This window comes from Ranitomeya imitator, chromosome 6 (genome assembly GCF_032444005.1).
Source record: "Ranitomeya imitator isolate aRanImi1 chromosome 6, aRanImi1.pri, whole genome shotgun sequence".
NCBI classification, from domain to species: domain Eukaryota; kingdom Metazoa; phylum Chordata; class Amphibia; order Anura; family Dendrobatidae; genus Ranitomeya; species Ranitomeya imitator.
The window spans coordinates 194,760,883-194,783,964 of NC_091287.1; the positions used below are offsets into that span (position 1 = coordinate 194,760,883).

General features: G+C 43.3%; 1 protein-coding gene across 4 annotated transcripts in view; it reads right to left on the reverse strand.

Annotated features, from left to right (window-relative positions):
* Positions 1-23,082, reverse strand: part of MTRR (5-methyltetrahydrofolate-homocysteine methyltransferase reductase) — an 831,186-nt gene that overhangs the window by 459,567 nt on the left and 348,537 nt on the right. The window lies entirely within an intron of this gene.

Here is a 23,082-nt window from a genome sequence, read left to right on the forward strand (position 1 = left end):
AATCTCAGACAAATTTTTTAAGAGGTTAGACAATATTTCTAAAAGAGAGCTCTGCTGACTCAAAGATATAAGAGGGATATTTCTCACTATGTAACAGAGATTACTGAATGTTAGTGGTGGTTTCTCCCAGGAGAGGCATTTTTCCTTTTTGTGCTTCTGTTTTTTTTCCTCCCCCTACTCCAAGAACAATTACATTATTTTCTTGTCAGTATTATCCTTTTTTTCAGGTCAACTTGTAGTTTTGAAAAATACCATTTGTTTTATCATAGGAAGTACTGAAAAACAAGAAAGAAAATTTTAAGTCGGGTAAATTGATAAAAACAAAAACAGTGATAGATGTGTTAGGTTGTTAGTTTTTTTATGTTTCTGTTGATGGACCTACAGCTCTGGCAAAAATTAAGAGACCACTGAACGGTTTTATAAAAATCAGCTTCTCTACATGTCTGACAGTCATTCAATTCCAGTGTCAGTTGAATTCCACCTCATTCTACTTAATGTGCTTCTGATTAGGTGATCACCTGAACCAAATCTTATTTAATGAAGGAAAGTATAGAAAACACTGCTGTGGTGTTCACAATCCTCTTGCAATAGGACAAGCTGGATGGCAAAACAAGTGCTAGTAATATCCCAAGAGTAATAGGAATAAAAAAAAATAACTTGTAACCATGCCAAAGGAGTTGAAAAGAAAAGTCTTGAGTGAGGAAAAGAAGGGCTCAATTCTGGCTTTACTAGCAGAGGGATATACAGCAAGCGTCATGTTGCCTCCATCCTTAAAATTTCTAAGATGGCAGTCCATTACAACAAGGCCAAGCAGCAGACATTGGGGACAACAAAGCTACAGACCGGCAGAGGACGAAAACGACTCTCCACTGACTGGGATGACTGTCATCTTATTCGAATGTCACTCAGCAATTGCAGGATGACATCAAGTGACCTACAAAATGAATGGCAAATGGCAGCTAGGGTTAAGTGCACGGCAAGAACAGTTCGTAACAGGCTCCTAGAGGCAGGGCTCAAGTCATGTAAAGCTAGAAAAAAGCCTTTCATCAATGAGAAGCAAAGGAAAGCCAGGCTGAAGTTTGCCAAAGACCATAAGGATTGAACCATAGAGAACTGGAGTAAGGTAATCTTCTCTGATGAGTCTAATTTTCAGCTTTGCCCAACACCTGGTCATCTAATGGTTAGACGGAGACCTGGAGAGGCGTACAAGCCACAGTGTCTTGCACCCACTGTGAAATTTGGTGGAGGATCATCGGTGATGATCTGGGGATGCTTCAGCAAGGCTGGAATTGGGTAGGTTAATCTTTGTGAAGGACGTATGAATCAAGCTCCATACAAGGTTATCCTGGAAAAACAGTTGATTCCTTCTGCTCAGGCAATGTTCCCCAGCTCTGAGGACTGGTTCTTCCAGCAGGACAATACACCATGCCACACAGCTAGGACAATCAATGTGTGGATGAAGGACCACCACATCAAATCCCTGTCATGACCAGCCCAATCTCGAGACCTGAACCCCATTGAAAACCTCTGGAATATAGTTACATAGTTACATAGTTACTAAGGTTGAAGGAAGACTATAAGTCAATCTAGTTCAACCCATAGCCTAACCTAACATGCCCTAACATGTTGATCCAGAGGAAGGCAAAAAAAAAACATGTGGCAAAGAGTAAGCTCCACATTGGGGAAAAAAATTCCTTCCCGACTCCACATACGGCAATCAGACTAGTTCCCTGGATCAACACCCTATCAAGGAATCTAGTATATATACCCTGCAACATTATACTTTTCCAGAAATGTATCCAGTTCCCTCTTCAATTTAAGTAATGAATAACTCATTACAACATCATACGACAGAGAGTTCCATAGTCTCACTGCTCTTACAGTAAAGAACCCGCGTCTGTTATTATGCTTAAACCTTTTTTCCTCCAAATGTAGAGGATGCCCCCTTGTCCCTGTTTCAGGTCTATGATTAAAAAGATCATCAGAAAGGTCTTTGTACTGTCCCCTCATATATTTATACATTAAAATAAGATCACCCCTTAGTCTTCGTTTTTACAAACTAAATAGCCCCAAGTGTAATAACCTATCTTGGTATTGCAGAGTCCCCAGTCCTCTAATAACCTTGGTCGCTCTTCTCTGCACCCGCTCCAGTTCAGCTATGTCTTTCTTATACACCGGAGACCAGAACTGTGCACAGTATTCTAAGTGTGGTCAAACTAGTGACTTGTATAGAGGTAAAATTATGTTCTCCTCATGAGCATCTATGTCTCTTTTAATGCATCCCATTATTTTATTTGCCTTTGTAGCAGCTGCCTGACACTGGCCACTGAATATGAGTTTGTCATCCACCCATACACCCAGGTCTTTTTCATTGACGGTTTTGCCCAAAGTTTTAGAATTAAGCACATAATTATACATCTTATTACTTCTACCCAAGTGCATGACCTTACATTTATCCCCATTAAAGCTCATTTGCCATTTATCAGCCCAAGCTTCTAGTTTACATAAATCTGTTATGATCAGGTAATTCAGTACCACAATGGACATAGAAGTCAGAGCACATACAGTGATCTGACAATAACCCAAAAACATAGAACGAGCTCTGAGACGTGGGAACTCTGCTGACCGCAATCCCTAATCCTCTCCAACCACACTAGAGGCAGCCGTGGATTGCGCCTAACGCTCCCTATGCAACTCGGCACAGCCTGAGAAACTAGCTAGCCTGAAGATAGAAAATAAGCCTACCTTGCCTCAGAGAAATACCCCAAAGGAAAAGGCAGCCCCCCACATATAATGACTGTGAGTTAAGATGAAAAGACAAACGTAGAGATGAAATAGATTTAGCAAAGTGAGGCCCGACTTTCTGAACAGAGCGAGGATAGGAAAGGTAACTTTGCGGTCAACACAAAACCCTACAAACAACCACGCAAAGGGGGCAAAAAGACCCTCCATACCGACTAACGGCACGGAGGTACACCCTCTGCGTCCCAGAGCTTCCAGCGAGCAAGAAAAACCAAATATGCAAGCTGGACAGAAAAAACAGCAAACAAAAATAACACAAGCGAAACTTAGCTATGCAGAGCAGCAGGCCACAGGAACGATCCAGGAGGAAACAAGTCCAATACTAGAACATTGACTGGAGGCCAGGATCAAAGCACTAGGTGGAGTTAAATAGAGCAGCACCTAACGACTTCACCACATCACCAGAGGAAGGAAACTCAGAAGCCGCAGTACCACTCTCCTCCACCAACGGAAGCTCATAGAGAGAATCAGCCGAAGTACCACTTGTGACCACAGGAGGGAGCTCTGCCACAGAATTCACAACATAAATCATCCTGTAATATAAAATTGTCCTCCTCTGTATTGATTACCCTGCAGAGTTTAGTGTCATCTGCAAATATTGAAATTCTACTCTGAATGCCCCCTACATGGTCATTAATAAATATGTTAAAAAGAAGAGGGCCCAATACTGACCCCTGTGGTACCCCACTGCTAACCGCTACCCAGTCCGAGTGTGCTCCATTAATAACTACCTTTTGTTTCCTATCCCTGAGCCAGCTCATCAATCAAGAGGAAGATGGATAGTCACAAGCCATCAAACAAAGAAGAACAGCTTAAATTTTTGTACCAGGATTGGCATAATGTAACCCAAAAGCAGTGTGAAAGACTGGTGGAAAGCATGCCAAGACGCATGAAAGCGGTGATTAAAAATCATGGTTATCCCACAAAATATTGATTTCTGAACTCTTCCTGAGTTAAAACATTAGTATTGTGGTTTCTAAATAATTATGAACTTGTTGTTTTCTGAGCAATATTTGAGGTCTGCAAGCACTGCTTTCTCTAGTAGCCTTCCACGACAGCCCAGGAGGTTGTCTCCATACCCTAATGGGGGACAGGAAGCACAAGAGGTTAAAAACCCCTCCCACCTCCCATTAACCAGTGTCTTTCCTGTCCCCCATGGGGCATTGAGAGGTTCCTGGGGCATTGAGAGGTTCCTGGTGCGCTGCGCGGCCGGCTCTGGCAGTGTACCTTATTTATCTTAGCCGGGCATTTGTGGTAGGGCCCCCAGGGCTTCCTCCTCTGTTATGCTCCCGTCTCTTCGGATTCAGAACCGCATTCCCGGTCCTCCTGCATCCCCTTGCGGGGATAAAGCGGGCCGGTGATCCCATCCCGGAGGTCTCCCTGAGCTCTCCGGCGTCTCCCCCTCCTGTTCGGCGACCCGGAAGTCACGTGGTGCCTTCACTTCTGGGTCGGCGCTCCTGCATAGGAGCGATATTCTGTCCGGCGTTATGGACTACCGAACGGCATGTGAGGCACACTGCATCCTCGCACGCCTGCCTGGGACTGCGGAGGGGAGGGGCGGCTAATTGCCACGCGCTGGTGCAGTCTTATTTTCTATATAAGCTGCAGAAGACGTCTCAGGTAAGCCTGCTTAAGCATGGATTCGTCTTGCCCTGCAGCTGCAGAGCCCAGCGCTCCTCAAGCCCCAGTAAGTGTGGCAGGGATGGGTCCCATTTAAAGGTAGATTCTAGTATACCTTCTTATACCGCTTCCTCTCTCATTTCAGGGAGACAAGCCTGGCCATAAAACTGTTACTAAACGCAAATGTGCTACCTGTAATGTGAAAATTCCCTTAAATTGGGAGAAATAGTTGTGCCAACCCTGTACGGACAAAGTAATCCAGGCGGAACACCCTTCACTAATTGAAGAAATACGTTCCCTGGTTAGACAAGAGGTCCAGACCTTTTTGGCCACGCTCGCCCCCCCCCCCCCTCCACCGCCACCACCATCCTCACCTGGTCCATCACTTCCCAAAAAGAGAAAGATCCAGGAATATTCTGGGTCAGAGTCTAAAGGTTCTTATACGTCATCTTCAGTCAAATGGGAAGATGTGTTACCCCATAAAGCTGCGGAAATCAGAAAATATCTTTTTCCCTCTGAATACATTGAGGAATTGGTGTCCGCAGTGAGGAATACTATGGGGCTAAAGGAGGAACCCGTTCCTCAGTCTATACAGGACGAGTTATTCGGCATACATACTGAAAAACAACCTGGTTTTCCCGTACATAAAAGTATTATAGACATGATCAATAATGAGTGGGAACTGCCGGAGAAACGGCTAACTACCCCCTCAGACTTTAAACATCGGTTTCCTCTAGATGAGGATTCAATTAAATGGAACATCCCAAAAATAGATGTTCAGGTGGCTAGAGTGGCAAAAAAGACTGCTCTGCCATTCGAAGACTCCTCCCAGTTAAAGGACCCCTTAGATAGGAAGATTAAGAGCCTTCTCAAAAAGTCCTGGGAAACTTCTACCTCGGCCCTCAGATTCAATATTGCATCCACATGCGTGGCCCGGTCTCTCTTCTGCTGGATAGAAGAGCTAGAAAACCAAATCTCTCAGGGTACTCCGAGGTATGAGGTCTTGGACTCCTTGCCTATTTTACATAGAGCAACTGGTTTTCTTGCACACGCTTCACTGGAATCTATCCGTGTGGCCGCCAGATCTTTATTCCAGACAAATTCAGCCAGAAGAGCTCTCTGGCTAAAAATGTGGAGTGGAGATGTCACTTCAAAGATAAAACTCTGTTCCATTCCCTTCAAGGGTGACTATGTGTTTGTGCCCTCATTAGATGACATCCTGGAAAAAGCCACGGACAGGAAGAAAACTCTTCCTGAACAAAGACCTCCCAGGAAGCGTTTTTTTCGAGCCTCCCAGTCCCAGCCCTCCCAGGTTAAGGGAAAAGGAAAAACCGGAAGATGGAGTTATGCCAAGGGGAAACCTAAAAACATCCTTATTCCCCAACAAACACAACAAGAAAAACAATGACTCCGATCCGGTGGGCGGGAGGCTTTCGAACTTCATTCACAGTTGGCAAAATATCTCCAACAGCCCTTGGGTAGTGAGTGTTATCCAACAGGGTCTTCTGATAGAGTTCAATGCGCCTCCTCCCAGGATCTTAAGAGTCACCTCCCCGTCATCTCGGGAGACTCAAAAACTGATGATGTCAGGGTTACAAGATTTACTAAACTCGAGAGCTATTTCGATGGTTCCGGTAAACGAGCAAGGAAAGGGGCATTATTCCCGTATCTTTATGGTAAAAAAGCCTTCCGGGCAAGCTCGGATCATAGTAAATCTAAAAACTCTCAACCAATAAATTACCGCAAATTCAAAATGGAGTCAGCAAAAACAGCCATCCCTCTGATAGCTCCTCATTCATATATGGCAACAATAGACCTCAAGGATGACTATTTCCATATTCCAATGCATTCTCGTCACAGGAGATATCTAAGATTTGCGGTCCAGTTCAATCACAAAATCAATACAATGTTCTTCCCTTCGGGATCTCCTCGGCCTCAAGGGTTTTCTCCAGAGTCATGGCGGAAGCTGTGTCTCATATCAGGGACCAAGACGTCGCTATAGTGCCGTACTTGGACGACCTTTTAATAATTGGTTCTTCCGCCGAAATTCTCAATCAGAGAATTTCCAAAACTCTGAGCATCCTACAGCTTTTGGGCTGGATACCCAATCTGAAGAAGTCTCATCTATTACTATCAAAGGTGATAAAATTCCTCGGAGTCCTTTTGGACTCAGGAAATCAAAAATCTTTCCTACCAGAGGAACACCAGAGGAACCTGATATCCAAGGTCCTAGACTTCAAAAGCAACGGTCTCCCACTCTGCGGACTGCAATGTCTCTTCTGGGGTCAATGACGGCTTGCATACAATCAGTCCAGTGGGCTCAAGGCCACTCCAGAGTTCTGCAGGCACATATCTTAGGAAACTGGAACGGAAATCCAAATTTCCTTAAGAGAAGAGTATACACTTCAGGGAAGGTAAAAGCCTCGTTAACCTGGTGGGCGATCCAAATAAACTTGCAAAAAGGAGTAGACTGGATACAAGATCCGCTGGTGACAGTGACAACGGATGCCAGTCAAAAAGGCTGGGGAGCAGTTGTCTCGCAAATCCCATTCCATGGTAACTGGAATCAGAAAGAAAGCTCCAATTCTTCCAACTTCAGAGAATTGATGGCAGTGGAGAAGACCCTTCTAGCTGCCAGCAGTCTGATTGTAGGTCAACATGTCAGAGTCTACTCAGACAATATAACGACTGTAGCGCATCTAAAACACCAGTGGAGTCCGAAGTTCAACCAATTGAGAGCAATATCAAACAGAATTTTTTGCTGGGCAGAGAAACATCTCTCACTATCAGCAATACACCTCAAAGGGCCAGTAAACGTTCATGCGGATCTCCTAAGTTGTCACGATTTACAACCAGGAGAATGGAGCCTGAAGACGGATGTTTTCAGAATGTTGACGGACAGATGGGAACTCCCTGACATAGATCTTCTAGCATCAAGCCAGAATGCACAGGTCAAGAACTACTTCTCTCTAGACCCCAAAGACAGGTCTCAAGGAGTAGACGCCTTTGCTCATACATGGAGGTTCCAACTAGCATACGTGTTTCCTCCAATACCATTACTTGCAAAGACCCTCCGGAAGATCCGAGACGATCAGGTCCCGACTATCCTAGTAGCTCCGGCATGGCCAAAAAGGAGCTGGTATCACCTCGTCAGAGAATTGAAAGTGGATGGTCCAGTTTTTCTTCAAACATCAGAAGATCTACTCTTCCAGGGCCCTTTTTATCATCCGAACCCGCAAAAATTCAAGCTGGCAGCCTGGCTATTGACGCCCAGGTATTAAGAGCTAAAGGTCTTTCAGAGTCAGTAATCTCTACTTTACAGAGATCTAGAAAACCTGTCACCAATGCTATATATATAGCAAAATTTGGAAGAGGTTCTCCTCGTGGTGTCATCCTCATAATCCTGACCCTTTCCATCCTAATATCTCACAAATATTAGATTTTCTACAAAGAGGATTGTAGTTGGGGATGAAGCCAAGTACCTTAAAAGTCCAAGTGTCAGCTTTGAGTTCTGTCTTCGACCAAGACCTTGCAGGTCATCGTTGGATAAAAAGGTTTATGGTCTCAGCATCAAGATATTGTCCAACAACAAATCTTTGTACCATCATGGGACCTAAACATAGTTCTAAAGAGCCTTATGGCTCCTCCATTTGAGCCGTTATCATCTTGTTCCTCACAGCTTCTGTCCTGCAAGACCGCCTTCTTAGTTGCAATTTCTACTGCAAGACGAGTGGGGGAAATACGAGCCCTTTCAATTAGAGAACCTAATCTTACCATAAGGGATGATTCCTGTTATGATCTGGTGGCCTAGGAGCAGCATGTGACGTACACTGGAGATGGTGGTACCTGTACTGACCGCAGACCCTGAACTTAGCACCGCAACTAGAAGTAGCCGTGGGATGTACCTAACACTCCCTAGACACCTCGACACAGCCTAAGGACTAACTTCCCTAAAGATAGAAACGGGAAAAATATCTTGCCTCAGAGAAAATCCCCAAAGGATAGACAGCCCCCCACAAATATTGACTGTGAGAGGAGAGGGAAATGACATACGCAGACTGAAATCAGGATTTAGTAAAGGAGGCCTTTCTAGCTAAAAAGAAAGAATAGGACAGAGTACTATGCGGTCAGTATTAAAGCACTAGAAAATATCCACCACAGAAAATACAAATCTCCACATCTGACTAAAGACATGGAGGGTATATCTGCATCTCCAGAGATACAGCTTGGCTGCAAAAAAATCCTTACACAGACAAAGCTGGACAAGACAAAACATGAAAATGCACAGAACTATAAGGCCCACAGCACGTGGACAGCAAAAACAAAGCCAGAACTTATCTTTGTTGAAGAGAACAGCAAAACAGCAGAGACCAGTCAGGGATGTGAATCCTCCAAAAACAATGGACAACTGGCACTGACTAAAGGATCAAGCAAGACTAAATAGCCCAGTCCAAATTGCAATAAGTGGACACACCTGATAAATGCTGCGATCCAAAGACAGCAGCACTACCACTCATAACCACCGGAGGGAGCCCAAGAGCAGAATTCACAACAGATTCCATTGTGTTCCGACCAGATCCATGTTTTCTTCCAAAAGTAGTAGTCCTCCCATCGTTCTGGCACAATCCTTCAAATCCGGAAGAACACAGATTTCATACCTTGGATGTACGGCGTATAGTATTACACTACTTGGAACAAACTAAATCCTTCAGAATTGACAAAAATCTCTTCGTTCATCTATCTGGCCGAAACAAGGGCAAAAAGGTAGCGAAGAGTACCATTGCCAACTGGATAAAAAAAGGCCATTACTGAAGCATATCTAGCTCAGAATATTGCAGTTCCTGCAGGCCTAAAGGCTCATTCCACCAGATCTACTTCCGTCTCTTGGGCTAAAAGGGCTGGTGCTTCAACAGAACAGATTTGCAGGGCTGCAACATGGTCTTCTCTGCACACTTTTACTAAGCATTATAGATTGGACTTCTGGTCCAACCGGGATCTTGTCTTTGGCCGGAAGGTTCTTCAGGCTGTGGTCCCTCCCTAAATACAGAATTGGTTGGCATTCCTCCTGGGCTGTCGTGGAAGGCTACTAGAGAAAATAGAATTATTCTTACCGTTAATTCGGTTTCTAGGAGCCTTCCACGACAGCATTAATTCCCTCCCGATGTTCTTGGATATTTTTTTCTGAGAACCTAAAAGGTAACTGGTGCTATGGGTTCAGTTGTAAGTCACTGGTTAATGGGAGGTGGGAGGGGTTTTTAACCTCTTGTGCTTCCTGTCCCCCATTAGGGTATGGAGACAACCTCCTGGGCTGTCGTGGAAGGCTCCTAGAAACCAAATTAACGGTAAGAATAATTCTATTTTTTGTTATCTTGACCATTTCTCATTTCCTGACAATAAATATAAAATTTAGTGCTTGGAAATTCGAAGACATGTTGTTAGTAGTTTATAGAATAAAAGAGCAATTTACATTTAACTAAAAAATATACCTATAAAGAGAAAAATCAGACAAACTGAAAATTTTGCAGTGGTCTCTTAATTTTTGCCAGAGCTGTATGTAAAGGCTCATATTTTGCATGATAAGATGTCATTTGTATTGGTATTGAAAGGTTCATATGTCATTTTGATCACATTTTTAAATAGACATAGGATTAACAAACTCATTAATGTAATCTTAAAGGGATTATCCTGTCAAGGTGAAAATATATATCTTTATACTATTTTGTACTTTTATATATATTCTTATGCTGTGAAACAATAAGTTTTTCCCCTTCGCTTGCTAATGCATATGTAATTGTATTTAAGATGGCTGCCAGTATTCACCTTTGCCCCACTTTCACTCGGCTGAAGGAACAAGTTACACATTCCAGAAGCCAAGTATCATTTCTCTTGAAATGATACTTAAAGCGATGTGGACAAGATGTGGACAAAGGAAGATTCATCAGATGACGTCAGAGCCAACCAGAAGGACTGAATACTAGATACATTGCTTAACCCCCGCCTATCCCCGCCCTCTGCACACCTTGCCCCAATAGATCATGTAATGTTGTGTATCAGGAAATAAAGTTCAGTTGTTGCTGTGACGTTACACACGAGCATGCAATGAGTTTGAACCAGCATTGTGTCTGACTCATTCTTATCCGGTACCAACATGCTTTTAATCTGATTTGGAATGACTGGTGGATGAAGGGTATAGTCGTGACGACCCCGACAATCCCACAAACAAAAGTTCATTTTAACCAATAGATCTTGTAATAATAATTTTCACAATTGGATGTATTTACATAAAATGTTCTTGTGCTGAAATAATCTTATAAATGTGCCCCTGTTGTGTACTGTGCAATGGCTGTGTCTGACCGTACAGGGACATGGTCTGACATACCACAGCTTCTGGGTAAGGGAGACAACAAAGGAGTATCCAGATAATACAGCATGCGATCGCAGCCGTTTTTCTTGTGTGTGAGGTAAAATATTTCCCTGCTTGTTTTTAACCCGTTAACAACCGACGATACACCTTTTAAAGGCGGCATTTAAGGGGCCTTATTCCTCAGCGCCGCTTTTTAATGGCAGTGAGAGATAAGGGTATAGCGCCCCCCCAAGCATCAGAAAATCTCCGGGGTCTCGGCTATTGGGGCTAGCGGAGACCCTGGAGAACACAATTTGGGTCGGTTTTTCACCGAATAACATCGATCTTAAAAAAAAAAGTCTAATTTCCCATTCATTTCTCTCTCCTTTGATATGATCTAGCATACCAGAGGACAGAGAAATGGGGTGACCAGAGCCCCACTAGTACCTCCGCCATCCCCGCACCCTCGTGCTCTATCCCCCTGCCCTACTTGTCTTCTTTCTGGAAGAAAATGGCAGGTGCATGGTAGTGCGCCTGCCCAGATCTGCCAGCTGGTACCAGGAACAATAGGAGATTTCTCCCATTGGTTCAATTTGATCACTGAGATAGACCCTATCACAGTGATCAAAATAAAAAATAGTAAATCAAACCCCCCTTTGTCACCTCCTTAAAGATAATAATAATAAAAATATTTTTTCCATTCTTTGCAGATAGTGTTGGGGCTACGGTTAGGGTTAGAGCTAGGGTTAGGGTTGTGGTGTTGGGGGTTAGTGCTGTTAGGGTTGGAGTTAGAATTGGGGGGTTTCCACTGTTTACGTACATCAGGGGGTCTCCAAACGGGACATGGCGCCTGCCATTGATTACAGCCAATTTTGGGCTCAAAAAGTCAAAGGGTACTCCCTCCCTTCTGAACCCTGCCTTGCGCCCAAACAGTGGCTTTCCCCCACATATTGGCTATTCCCGTTCTCCGTAGAAATTGCACAACAAATTTTGTGTTCCATTTTCTCCTGTGAAAATAAAAAAGCTTGAGTCTAAAGTAATTTTTTTGTGAAAAAAGTAAAATGTTAATTTTTTCCTTCCACATTGCTTTGGTTCTCGTGAAGCAACTGAAGGGTTAATAAATTTCTTGAATGTGGTTTTGAGCACCTTGAGGGGTGCAGTTTTTAGAATGGTATCACGTTTGGGTATTTTCTTTCATATAGACCTCCTAAACTCACTTCAAATTTGATGTGGTCCCTAAAAAAATGGTTTTGTAAATTTTGTTGGAAAAATAAGAAATCGCTGGTCAACTTCTAACCCTTATAACTTCCTAACAAAAATATATTTCCAAAATTCTATTGCTTTAAAGTTGACATGTGGGAATGTTATTTCTTAACTATTTTGTGTGAAATGACTCTGATTTAAGGGCACAAAAATGAAAAGTTTGAAAATTGCAAAATCGACAATTTTGGACAAATTTCCATTATTTCATAAACGCACGCAAGTCATACCGAAGAAATTTTACCACTAACATGAAGTACAATATGTCACCAAAAAAAATCTCAGAATCTGTGGAATCCGTTGAAGCGTTCTAGATCTATGACAGTGGTCAGAATTGTAAAAATGTAATTTGTCATTAAGGTCAAAATTGTCTCGGTCACTAAGGGATTAAACAATTTTTTTACCTCAAAGAAAGAATCATTTGGATCTCCTACTGTAAAATCTATCTACTCACTATTGCTTCCTCCCCTGCCCAGGAGCTGTTATATGATCAGACCATGTTCCTGTATGGTCAGACACAGTCATTACACTGTACACAGCAGGGGCACATTTATAAGATTATCTCAGGACAGGAACATTTTATTTTGCCACATCCAATTGTGGAAGACATTATTATTTCAAGATCTGTTTATTAAAATGTACTTATGTTCTTGGGAAAACTCCTTTAAGGCTACAAGATTTCAATGTAGCAGCATTGTCATCTCTTTAGAAAGGGTGGATAGAGGCTCCAATCGTTCCACTGTGATTGGTTGTCATGGCAGCTAGGGTCTGATGAAGGCCCCCGTAAATGCCATCCTGGACCTCTTGTGAAGCTCAGCCTGTGGGTGTACGTAATAGGAAATCAAGATTTTCATTATGTGCTGTAATACTGTAGTATTGTAGAATAAAGCTTAAGCAATTAACTGCTTGTAAGGTCAAGTCGATTAAATTACATCCCTTTTCACATTTAAAAAAAAAAATAAAATTGGTATCGCCGCATCCATAAAAGTCTGATCTGTCAAGGTGTGAAAAAAAAGTACTTTAAATGCAAAAAAAATAGTCCAAAGGCAACAGAGCTGATGATTTATCAGTAGCTACACTACCTACAGAAAACAAAAATAGACTCTTTCTGGTAGCTGTATTAACCACAACAATAAAAATAGATGAAAACATGTATGCCAAAATGATTTCAATAAAAATGCAAGCTCAATGCACAAAAAAAGCCATCACACCACTCCATTGAAGGAAAAAAAAAGTACTCGCACTGCGAAGTCATTTTTACCAAACAAGTATTGCCATAACTTCGCCCCACCCCCCCCCCACCCTTCCCCCCGTCAAGAAAAAAAAAATGGAATGAGGGAATTTTGTTTTTTCACCAATTTACCACACTTGGATTTTTTTTTTATGTTACAGCTCAGCAAAATTTTTTTTACAATAACAAACGAAAATGACATCTCACAACTGGTGCAAGACTCAACAAAGAGGGAACTCTTCAAGACCTGATTTTAACCAATACACCAGAGTATCGAATACATGGGTTGGGGGGCACTTGGTTAATAGTCATGATAAAGATAATAAGCTTTCACTTATTTAATATGATGTGTAATAGAGGGGCTAAAACACACTCAGTGTCAAACTCAGTGTCAAACTCAGGTAAATGGGACACGTCTAGAAAAAGCTGAAAATGAAGGGCCGCGGTTCTTTGCTTGAGATGATTATGTTGTCAGAGAAACAATTAATTTTCTATACAACTTTGATCTTTTTTTTTTTGGGGGGGGGGTGTTTTTTTATTCTTTTTAATGGCGTTTATCATATGGGTTATAATACAGCTCTTCTCTTTTACTTCAATTTTCCCATAAAACATTTTAGTGGCCAAATAATATCCCATTATTTCATAATTATTTTACTTTTTTCTTTTCTTTTTTTTTTCATTTTTTTACCCCCATTCGGCCCCATACAGTAAAAATGTACAATTGGCTCCATACAGGAATTCTGGCCTCCATCCTGTAATGTCCCCAATCCAGTAATAATGTCCCCTGTCCTATAACAATGTCCTCTCCCTATAATAATATCCTCAAGCCTGTAATAATGTCCCTCAGCCTGTAATAATATCAACTGTTCTGTAGTAATGTCCCCATCTTATACTAATCTCATCCTGGACCAGATCTTACAGTAATGTCCCCATCTTACAGTAATGTCCTCATCCTGGTCCCCATCTTATAGTAAATTAATGTCTTTATTCTGGTGCCCATCTTATAGTAATGTCGTTATCTTGATCCCCATCTTATAGTAATGTCCCCATCCTGGTCCCATCATATAGTAATGTCCTCATCTTTGTCCTCTTCTTGTAGCAATGCCCCTATTCTGCTGCTCTTTACATACATACAGTACATAGTTATCCTGGATGAAAACCTCTTCCAGAGTGCTCTCAGATCTTAGACTTGGCCGAAGGTTCACCTTCCAACAAAACAATGACCCTAAGCACATAGCTAAAATAAAGCAGTGGCTTCAGAACTCCGTGATCATTATTTCTGCAGCACAGTGGCGCAGTGGTTAGCACTGCAGCCTTGCAGCGCTGGAGTCCTGGGTTCAAACCCCACCATGGAAAACATCTGCAAAGAGTTTATATGTTCTCTCCATGTTTGCGTGGGTTTCCTCAGGGTACTCCGGTTTCCTCCCACATTCCAAAGACATACTGAGAGAGAATTTAGTTTGTGAGCCCCATTGGGGACAGCGAAGATGATGTGTGCAAACTGTAAAGCGCTGTGGAATAGGTTAGCACTATATAAAAATAAAGATTATTATTATACTAGCTGTACTACCTGGCTTTGCCCGGGTTTAATAACTGCTGTTAGCAAAATAGAATGTGTTAACAAAAATTTATTCTGCACACAAAAACAACAAAACAAATAAATAGAAATGTAATTATTAAAAGGCAAAAACTAAGTTCATTGGCTCTTGAGGAAGCAGCTCTTGTTTTTACGTTTGCAAGCCTCGCTTCCCTCTCCTCAGAAAGTTCATTGGCCCTTGAGGAAGCAGCTCGTTTTCATGTCTGCAAGCCTCGCTTCCCTCTCCTCAAAGTTCATTGGCCCTTGAGGAAGCAGCTCTTGTTCTCTGGTCTGCAAGCCTCGCTTCCCTCTGCTCAGAAAGGTAATTGGCTCTTGAGGAAGCAGCTGCTGTTCTCATGTGTGTCAGCCTTGTTTCTCGGTCTTCACATTTTTGATTGGCCTGTAATGCAGTTTTTCTTTTCGCATCAGCTGACATTAGTGCCATGGAATTCCTTTTCTTATGAGGCATTATTGTGGTAAAAATAGTCTGTAACTAGCAGTTTCTATATCCTCTCACATAGAGGTAATGTGACTGACATCAGCCTTTCCACCAACACACCCTAACTGACATGCTATTACCTCATACAAGCTTTGTGATACTGAGAATGTCCTTTGTTGCCTATATTAACCAATCAGAGCTCAGATTAATTAACTGTAGCAAAATAGAAGCGGAGCTGTGATTGGTAAATCCCCAGCGAAAAGGAAGCCCTCCCCCCTGGCAGTATATATTAGCTCACACATACACATAACAGACAGGTCATGTCACTGACAGCTGCCGTATTTCCTATATGGTACATTTGTTGCTCTTGTAGTTTGTCTGCTTATCAATCAGATTTTTATTTTTGAAGGATAATACCAGACTTGTGTGAGTTTTAAGGCGAGTTTCATGTGTCAAGTTGTGTGTTGAGTTGCGTGTGGCGACAGGCATGTGGCAACTTTTGTGAGATGAGTTTTGTGTGGTGACATGCGTGTAGCAACTTTTTGTGTGTCGAGTTGCATGTGATAGGTTAGTGTAGCAAGTTGTGTGCAGCAAGTTTTGAGCATGGCGAGTTTTGCGCGTGGCGAGTTTTATGTGTGGTGCGTTTTGAGTATGTGCAAGTTTTGAGTGAGGCAACTTTTGCATGTGTTGCAACTTTTGTGCATGTAGCAATTTTTCCGCGTGTGCAAGTTTTGCGTGTGGCGAGTTTTCCATGAGGTGAGTTTTGCATGTGTGGCGAGTTTTGCGTGAGCCTAGTCTTGCATGTGGCAAGTTTTGAGCGGTGACTTTTGTGTTTCGACTTTTATGTGGTGAGGTTGGTGTATGTGTGGTGAAATGTGTGCTAAGGGTGGTATATGCATTCAAGCACGTGGTAGTTTGTGGCGCCTTTTGTGTGTGTGTTCATATCCCCATGTGTGGTGAATATCCCATGTCGGGGCCCCACCTTAGCATCTGTACGGTATATACTCTTTGGTGCCATCACTCTCACTCTTTAAGTCCCCCTTGTTCTCATCTGGCAGCTGTCAATTTGTCTCCAACACTTTTCCTTTCACTTTTTTCCCATTATGTAGATAGGGGCAAAATTGTTTGGTGAATTGGAAAGCGCGGAGTTAAAATTTCACCTCACAACATAGCCTATGACGCTCTCAGGGTCCAGATGTGCGAGTGTGCAAAATTTTGTGGCTGTAGCTGCGACGCCTCCAACACTTTTCCTTTCACTTTTTTCTCCATTATGTAGATAGGGGCAAAATTGTTTGGGGAATTGGAACGCGTGGGGTTAAAATTTCGCCTCACAACATAGCCTATGACGCTCTCGGGGTCCAGACGTGTGAGTGTGCAAAATTTTGTGGCTGTAGCTGCGACGGTGCAGATGCCAATCCCGGACATACACACATGCATACATACACACATTCAGCTTTATATATTAGACTAGTTGAAGAGCCCGGCGTTGCCTGGGCATAGTAAATATCTGTGGTTAGTTATAGCACCTCACTTCTCTCCTTTTCCCATCACGCCTCTCATTTTTCCCCTCACATCTCTCATTTTCTCCATTACACCTCTCATTCCCCCCTCACTCTTCTCAATCCCCCCTAACACTTGTCATTTCGACCTCACATCTGTCATTTTCCGATCACTCCACTATTTTCACTCACTCCTCTCATTTTGCACTTACACCTTTTCATTTTCACCTCACACCCCTCATTTTCCCCTCACACCTCTCATTTTCCCTCAGTATATAAATGTTTGTCATCTCCCTTATATATAGTATACACCTGTATGTCATCTCCTTTATATAGTATACTAGCTATTGAACCCGTTCTACGCCCGGGTGGCGAGCATTTATATTGGTATATGGTCTCCATCCTTGTATGTGCTGCTCCATCCTGCGTCCCCATCCTGTCATGTGCTGCTCCATCCTGCGTCGCCATCCTGTCATGTGCTGCACCCATCCTGCGCCCCCATTCTGTCATGTGCTGCTCCATCCTGCGCCCCCATTCTGTCATGTGCTGCTCCATCCTGCATCCCCATCCTGTCATGTGCTGCTCCCATCCTGCGCCCCCGTTCTGTCATGTGCTGCTCCCATCCTGCGCCACCGTTCTGTCATGTGCTGCTCCCATCCTGCGCCTCCATTCTGTCATTTGCTGCTCCCATCCTGTCATGTGCTGCTCTCATCCTGCGCCCCCGTTCTGTCATGTGCTGCTCCCATCCTGCGCCCCCGTTCTGTCATGTGCTGCTCCGATCCTGCGCCCCCGTTCTGTCATGTGCTGCTCCCATCCTGCTCCCCTGTTCTGTCATGTGCTGCTGCCATCCTGCGCCCGTTCTGTCATGTGCTGCTCCCATCCTGCGCCCGTTCTGTCATGTGCTGCTCCCATCCTGCGCCTCCATTCTGTCATATGCTGCTCCCATCCTGTCATGTGCTGCACCCATCCTGCGCCCCCGTTCTGTCATGTTCTACTCCCATCCTGCGCCCCCATTCTGTCATGTGCTGCTCCCATCCTGCGCCCCCGTTCTGTCATGTGCTGCTCCCATCCTGCTCCCCTGTTCTGTCATGTGCTGCTCCCATCCTGCGCCCGTTCTGTCATGTGCTGCTGCCATCCTGCGCCCGTTCTGTCATGTGCTGCTCCCATCCTGCGCCCGTTCTGTCATGTGCTGCTGCCATCCTGCGCCCGTTCTGTCATGTGCTACTGCCATCCTGCGCCCGTTCTGTCATGTGCTGCTCCCATCCTGCTCCCCTGTTCTGTCATGTGCTGCTCCCATCCTGCGCCCGTTCTGTCATGTGCTGCTCCCATCCTGTCATGTGCTGCTCCCATCCTGTGCCCCCGTTCTTTCATGTGCTGCTCCCATCCTGTGCCCCCGTTCTGTCATGTGCTGCTGACATCCTGCGCCCGTTCTGTCATGTGCTGCTGCCATCCTGCCCCCGTACTGTCATGTGCTGCTCCCATCCTGCGCCACCATTGTATTATATGCCCCCCATAAGACGCTCCAGTGTGTATGCCCCCGTATGCTGCTGCCATATTAAAAAAAAATATACCATACTCACCTATCATCCGGCTCCACTGCAGGTGTGTCTTCAAGAAAATGGCGCCGGAAAGCGCGGACTGCGCAGGCGCCGATTCCGGCAGCAGGAATCGGCGCCTGCGCAGTCCGCACTTTCCGGCGCCATTTTCTTGAAGATACACTCTGGCTCCTCTGCCTGTGACTGATCAGAGGGCGGCGCCGGCGCGCATTAAGCGCGTCATCGCGCCCTCTGAACTGTCACAGCAGAGGAGCTGGGAGACGGAGCCGCACGCAGCACTGGAACGGGGAAAGGTGAATATACTTACCCTCCTGGCGGTCCCTGACTCTCCGGTGGAGATCGCGGTGTGCGTTCAGTGTTTACGCATACCGCGATCTCCTGGGAGCGTTACTCTGTGGGGGCCAGACTGCGCCGGCGCTTGCGCCTGCGCAGTCTATAAAGGCTTCGGACAGAGTGACGCTCCCAGCGTTATATTATAGATACCTGCTGTATGTCATCTCCCCCTGTATATTGTATATACCTATGTGTCATCTCCTCCTGTATATACTATATACCTGTATGTCATCTCCTGTATATAGTATATACCTGTATGTCATCTCCCCTGTATATAGTATATACATGCTGTATGTCATCTCCTCCTCTATATACCTATGTGTCATCTCCTCTTTTATATAGTATATACCTGTATGTCATCTCTTCCTGTATATAGTATATACCTGTGTGTCATCTCCTCCAGTATATAGTATATACCTGTGTGTCATTTCCTCCAGTATATAGTATGTACCTGTATGTCCTCTCCTCCTGTATATAGTATATATGTGTGTGTCATCTCCTCTGTATATAGTATATACCTGTGTCATCTCCTCCTGTATATAGTATATATATGTGTGTCATCTCCCCTGTATATAGTATACCTGTATGTCATCTCCTCCTGTATATAGTATATACCTGTGTGTCATCTCCCCTGTATATAGTATATACAGTTATATGAAAAAGTTTGGGCACCCCTATTAATCTTAAGCTTAATGTTTTGTAAAAATTGTTTTTCTTTGCAACAGCTATTTCAGTTTCATATATCTAATAACTGTTGGACACAGTAATGTTTCTGCCTTGAAATGAGGTTTATTGTACTAACAGAAAATGTGCAATCTGCATTCAAACAAAATTTGACAGTTGCATACAGTCATGGCCAAAAGTATTGACACCCCTGCAATTCTGTCAGATAATACTCATTTTCTTCCTGAACATTATTGCAAACACAAATTATTTGGTATTATTATCTTCATTTAATTTGTCTTAAATGAAAAAACACAAAAAGAATTGTCCTAAAGCCAAATTGGATATAATTCCACACCAAACATAAAAAAGGGGGTAGACAAAAGTATTGGCACTGTTCGAAAAATCATGTGATGCTTCACTAATTTGTGCAATTAACAGCACCTGTAACGTACCTGTGGCACCTAACAGGTGTTGGCAATAACTAAATCACACTTGCAGCCAGTTGACATGGATTAAAGTTGACTCAACCTCTGTCCTATGTCCTTGTGTGTACCACATTGAGCATGGAGAAAAGAAAGAAGACCAAAGAACTGTCTGAGGACTTGAGAAACCAAATTGTGAGGAAGCATGAGCAATCTCAAGGCTACAAGTCCATCTCAAAGACCTGAATATTCCTGTGTCTACTGTGCGCAGTGTCATCAAGAAGTTTAAAGCCCATGGCACTGTGGATAACCTCCATAGATGTGGACGGAAAAGAAAAATTGACAAGAGATTTCAACGCAAGATTGTGCGGATGTTGGATAAAGGACCTCGACTAACATCCAAACAAGTTCAAGCTGCCCTGCAGTCCGAGGGTACAACAGTGTCAACCCGTACTATCCGTCGGCATCTGAATCAAAACGGACTGTATGATAGGAGACCCAGAAAGACCCCACTCTTACCCCGAGACATAAAAAAGCCAGGCTGGAGTTTGCCAAAACTTACCTGAAAAAGCCTAAAATGTTTTGGAAGAATGTTCTCTGGTCAGATGAGACAAAAGTAGAGCGTTTTGGGCAAAGGCACCAACATAGAGTTTACAGGAGAAAAAAAAAGAGGCATTCAAAGAAAAGAACACGGTCCCTACAGTCAAACATGATGGAGGTTCCCTGATGTTTTGGGGTTGCTTTGCTGCCTCTGGCACTGGACTGCTTGACCGTGTGCATGGCATTATGAAGTCTGAAGACTACCAACAAATTTTGCAACATAATATAGGGCCCAGTGTGAGAAAGCTGGGTCTCCCTCAGAGGTCATGGGTCTCCCAGTAGGACAATGACCCAAAACACACTTCAAAAAGCACTAGAAAATGGTTTGAGAGAAAGCACGGGAGACTTCTAAGGTGGCCAGCAATGAATCCAGGCCTGAATCCCATAGAACACCTGTGGAGAGATCTAAAAATGGCAGTTTGTAGAAGGCACCCTTCAAATATCAGGGACCTGGAGCAGTTTGCCAAAGAAGAATGGTCTACAATTCCAGCAGAGCATTGTAAGAAACTCATTGATGGTTACCGGAAGCGGTTGGTCGCACTTATTTTGGCTAAAGGTTGTGCAACCAAGTATTAGGCTGAGGGTGCCAATACTTTTGTCAGGCCCATTTTTGGAGTTTTGTGTGAAATGATCAATGTTTTGCTTTTTGCTTCATTCTCTTTTGTGTTTTATCATTTAAGACAAATTAAATGAAGGTGATAATACCAAAGAATTTGTGATTGCAATCATTTTCAGGAAGAAAATGAGTTTTATCTGACAGAATTGCAGGGGTGTCAATACTTTTGGCCATGACTAAGTATGGGCACCCCACCAGAAAAGTGACATTAATATTTAGTAGATCCTCCTTTTACAAAAATAACAGCCACTAGTCGCTTCCGGTAGCTTTTAATGAGTTCCTGGATCCTCGATGAAGGTATTTTTGACCATTCCTCTTCACAAAACAATTCCAGTTCAGTTAAGTTTGATGGTCGCCGAGCATGGACAGCCCTCTTCAAATGATCCCACAGATGTTCAATGATATTCAGGTCTGGGGACTGGGATGGCCATTCCAGAACAGTGTAATTGTTCCTCTGCATGAATGCCTGAATAGATTTGGAGCAGTGTTTTGGATCATTGTCTTGCTGAAAGATCCATCCCCTGTGTAACTTCAACTTTGTCACTGATTCATGAACATTACTGTCAAGAATCTGCTGATACTGAGAGGAATCCATGCGTCCCTCAACTTTAACAAGATTCCCGGTGCCGGCATTGGCCACACAGCCCCAAAGCAAGATGGAACCTCCACCAAATTTTACTGTGGGTAGCAAGTCTTTTTCTTGGAATGCTGTGTTTTTTGGCCGCCATGCATAACGCCTTTTTGTATGACCAAACAACTCAATCTTGGTTTCATCAGTCCACAGGACCTTCTTCCAAAAAGAAATTGTCTTCTCCAAATGTGCTTTTGCATACCTCAGCCGACTCGGTTTGTGGCGTGCTTGCAGAAACGGCTTCTTTTGCATCACTCTCCCATACAGCTTCTCCATGTGCAAAGTGCGTTGTATAGTTGACCGATGCACAGTGACACCATCTGCAGCAAGTTGATGCTGCAGCTCTCTGAAGGTGGTCTGAGGATTGTCCTTGACTGATCTCACCATTCTTCTTCTCTACCTTTCTGATGTTTTTCTTGGCCTGCCACTTCTGGCCTTAACAAGAACTGTACCTGTGTTCTTCCATTTCCTTACTATGTTCCTCACAGTGGAAATTGACAGGTTAAATCTCTGAGACAGCTTTTTGTATCCTTCCCCTGAACAACTATGTTGAATAATCTTTGTTATTAGATCATTAGACAGTTGTTTTGAGGAGCCCATGATGCCACTCTTCAGAGGAGATTCAAACAGGAGAACAACTTGCAAGTGGCCACTTTAGGTAGCTTTTCTCATGATTGCATACACCTGGCTATGAAGTTCAAAGCTCAATGAGGTTAGAAAACAAAAAAAAGTGCTTTAGTAAGTCAGTAAAAAGTAGGTAGGAGTATTTAAAACAAGAAAATGATAAGGGTGCCCATACTTATGCACCTGTCAAATTTTGTTTGAATGCAGATTACACTTTTTCTGTTAGTACAATAAACCTCATTTCAGGGCAGAAACATTACTGTGTCCAAAAGTTATTAGATATATGAAACTGAAATAGCTGTTGCAAAAAAAAAACAATTTTTATAAAACATTACGCTTAAGATTAATAGGGGTGCCGACACTTTTTCATATAACTGTATGTGTGTGTCATCTCCCCTGTATATAGTATATATCTGTGTGTCATCTCCGCCTGTATTAGACCTTGTTCACACGTTATTTGCTCATTATTTTTACCTCAGTATTTGTAAGCTAAATTGGCAGCCTGATAAATCCCCAGCCAACTGGAAGCCACGGCCCCGGCAGTATATATGAGCTCACACATACACATAATAGACAGGTCATGTGACTGACAGCTGCCGTATTTCCTATATGGTACAGTTGTTGCTCTTGTAGTTTGTCTGCTTATTAATCAGATTTTTAATTTTTGAAGGATAATACCAGACTTGTGTGTGTTTTAGGGCGAGTTTCATGTGTCAAGTTGTGTGTGTTGAGTTGCGTGTGGCGACATACATGTAGCAACTTTTGTGAGATGAGTTTTGTGTGCCGACATTCGACTAGCAATTTTTTGTGTGTCAAGTTGCATGTGACAGGTTAGTGTAGCAAGTTGTGTGCAGCAAGTTTTGC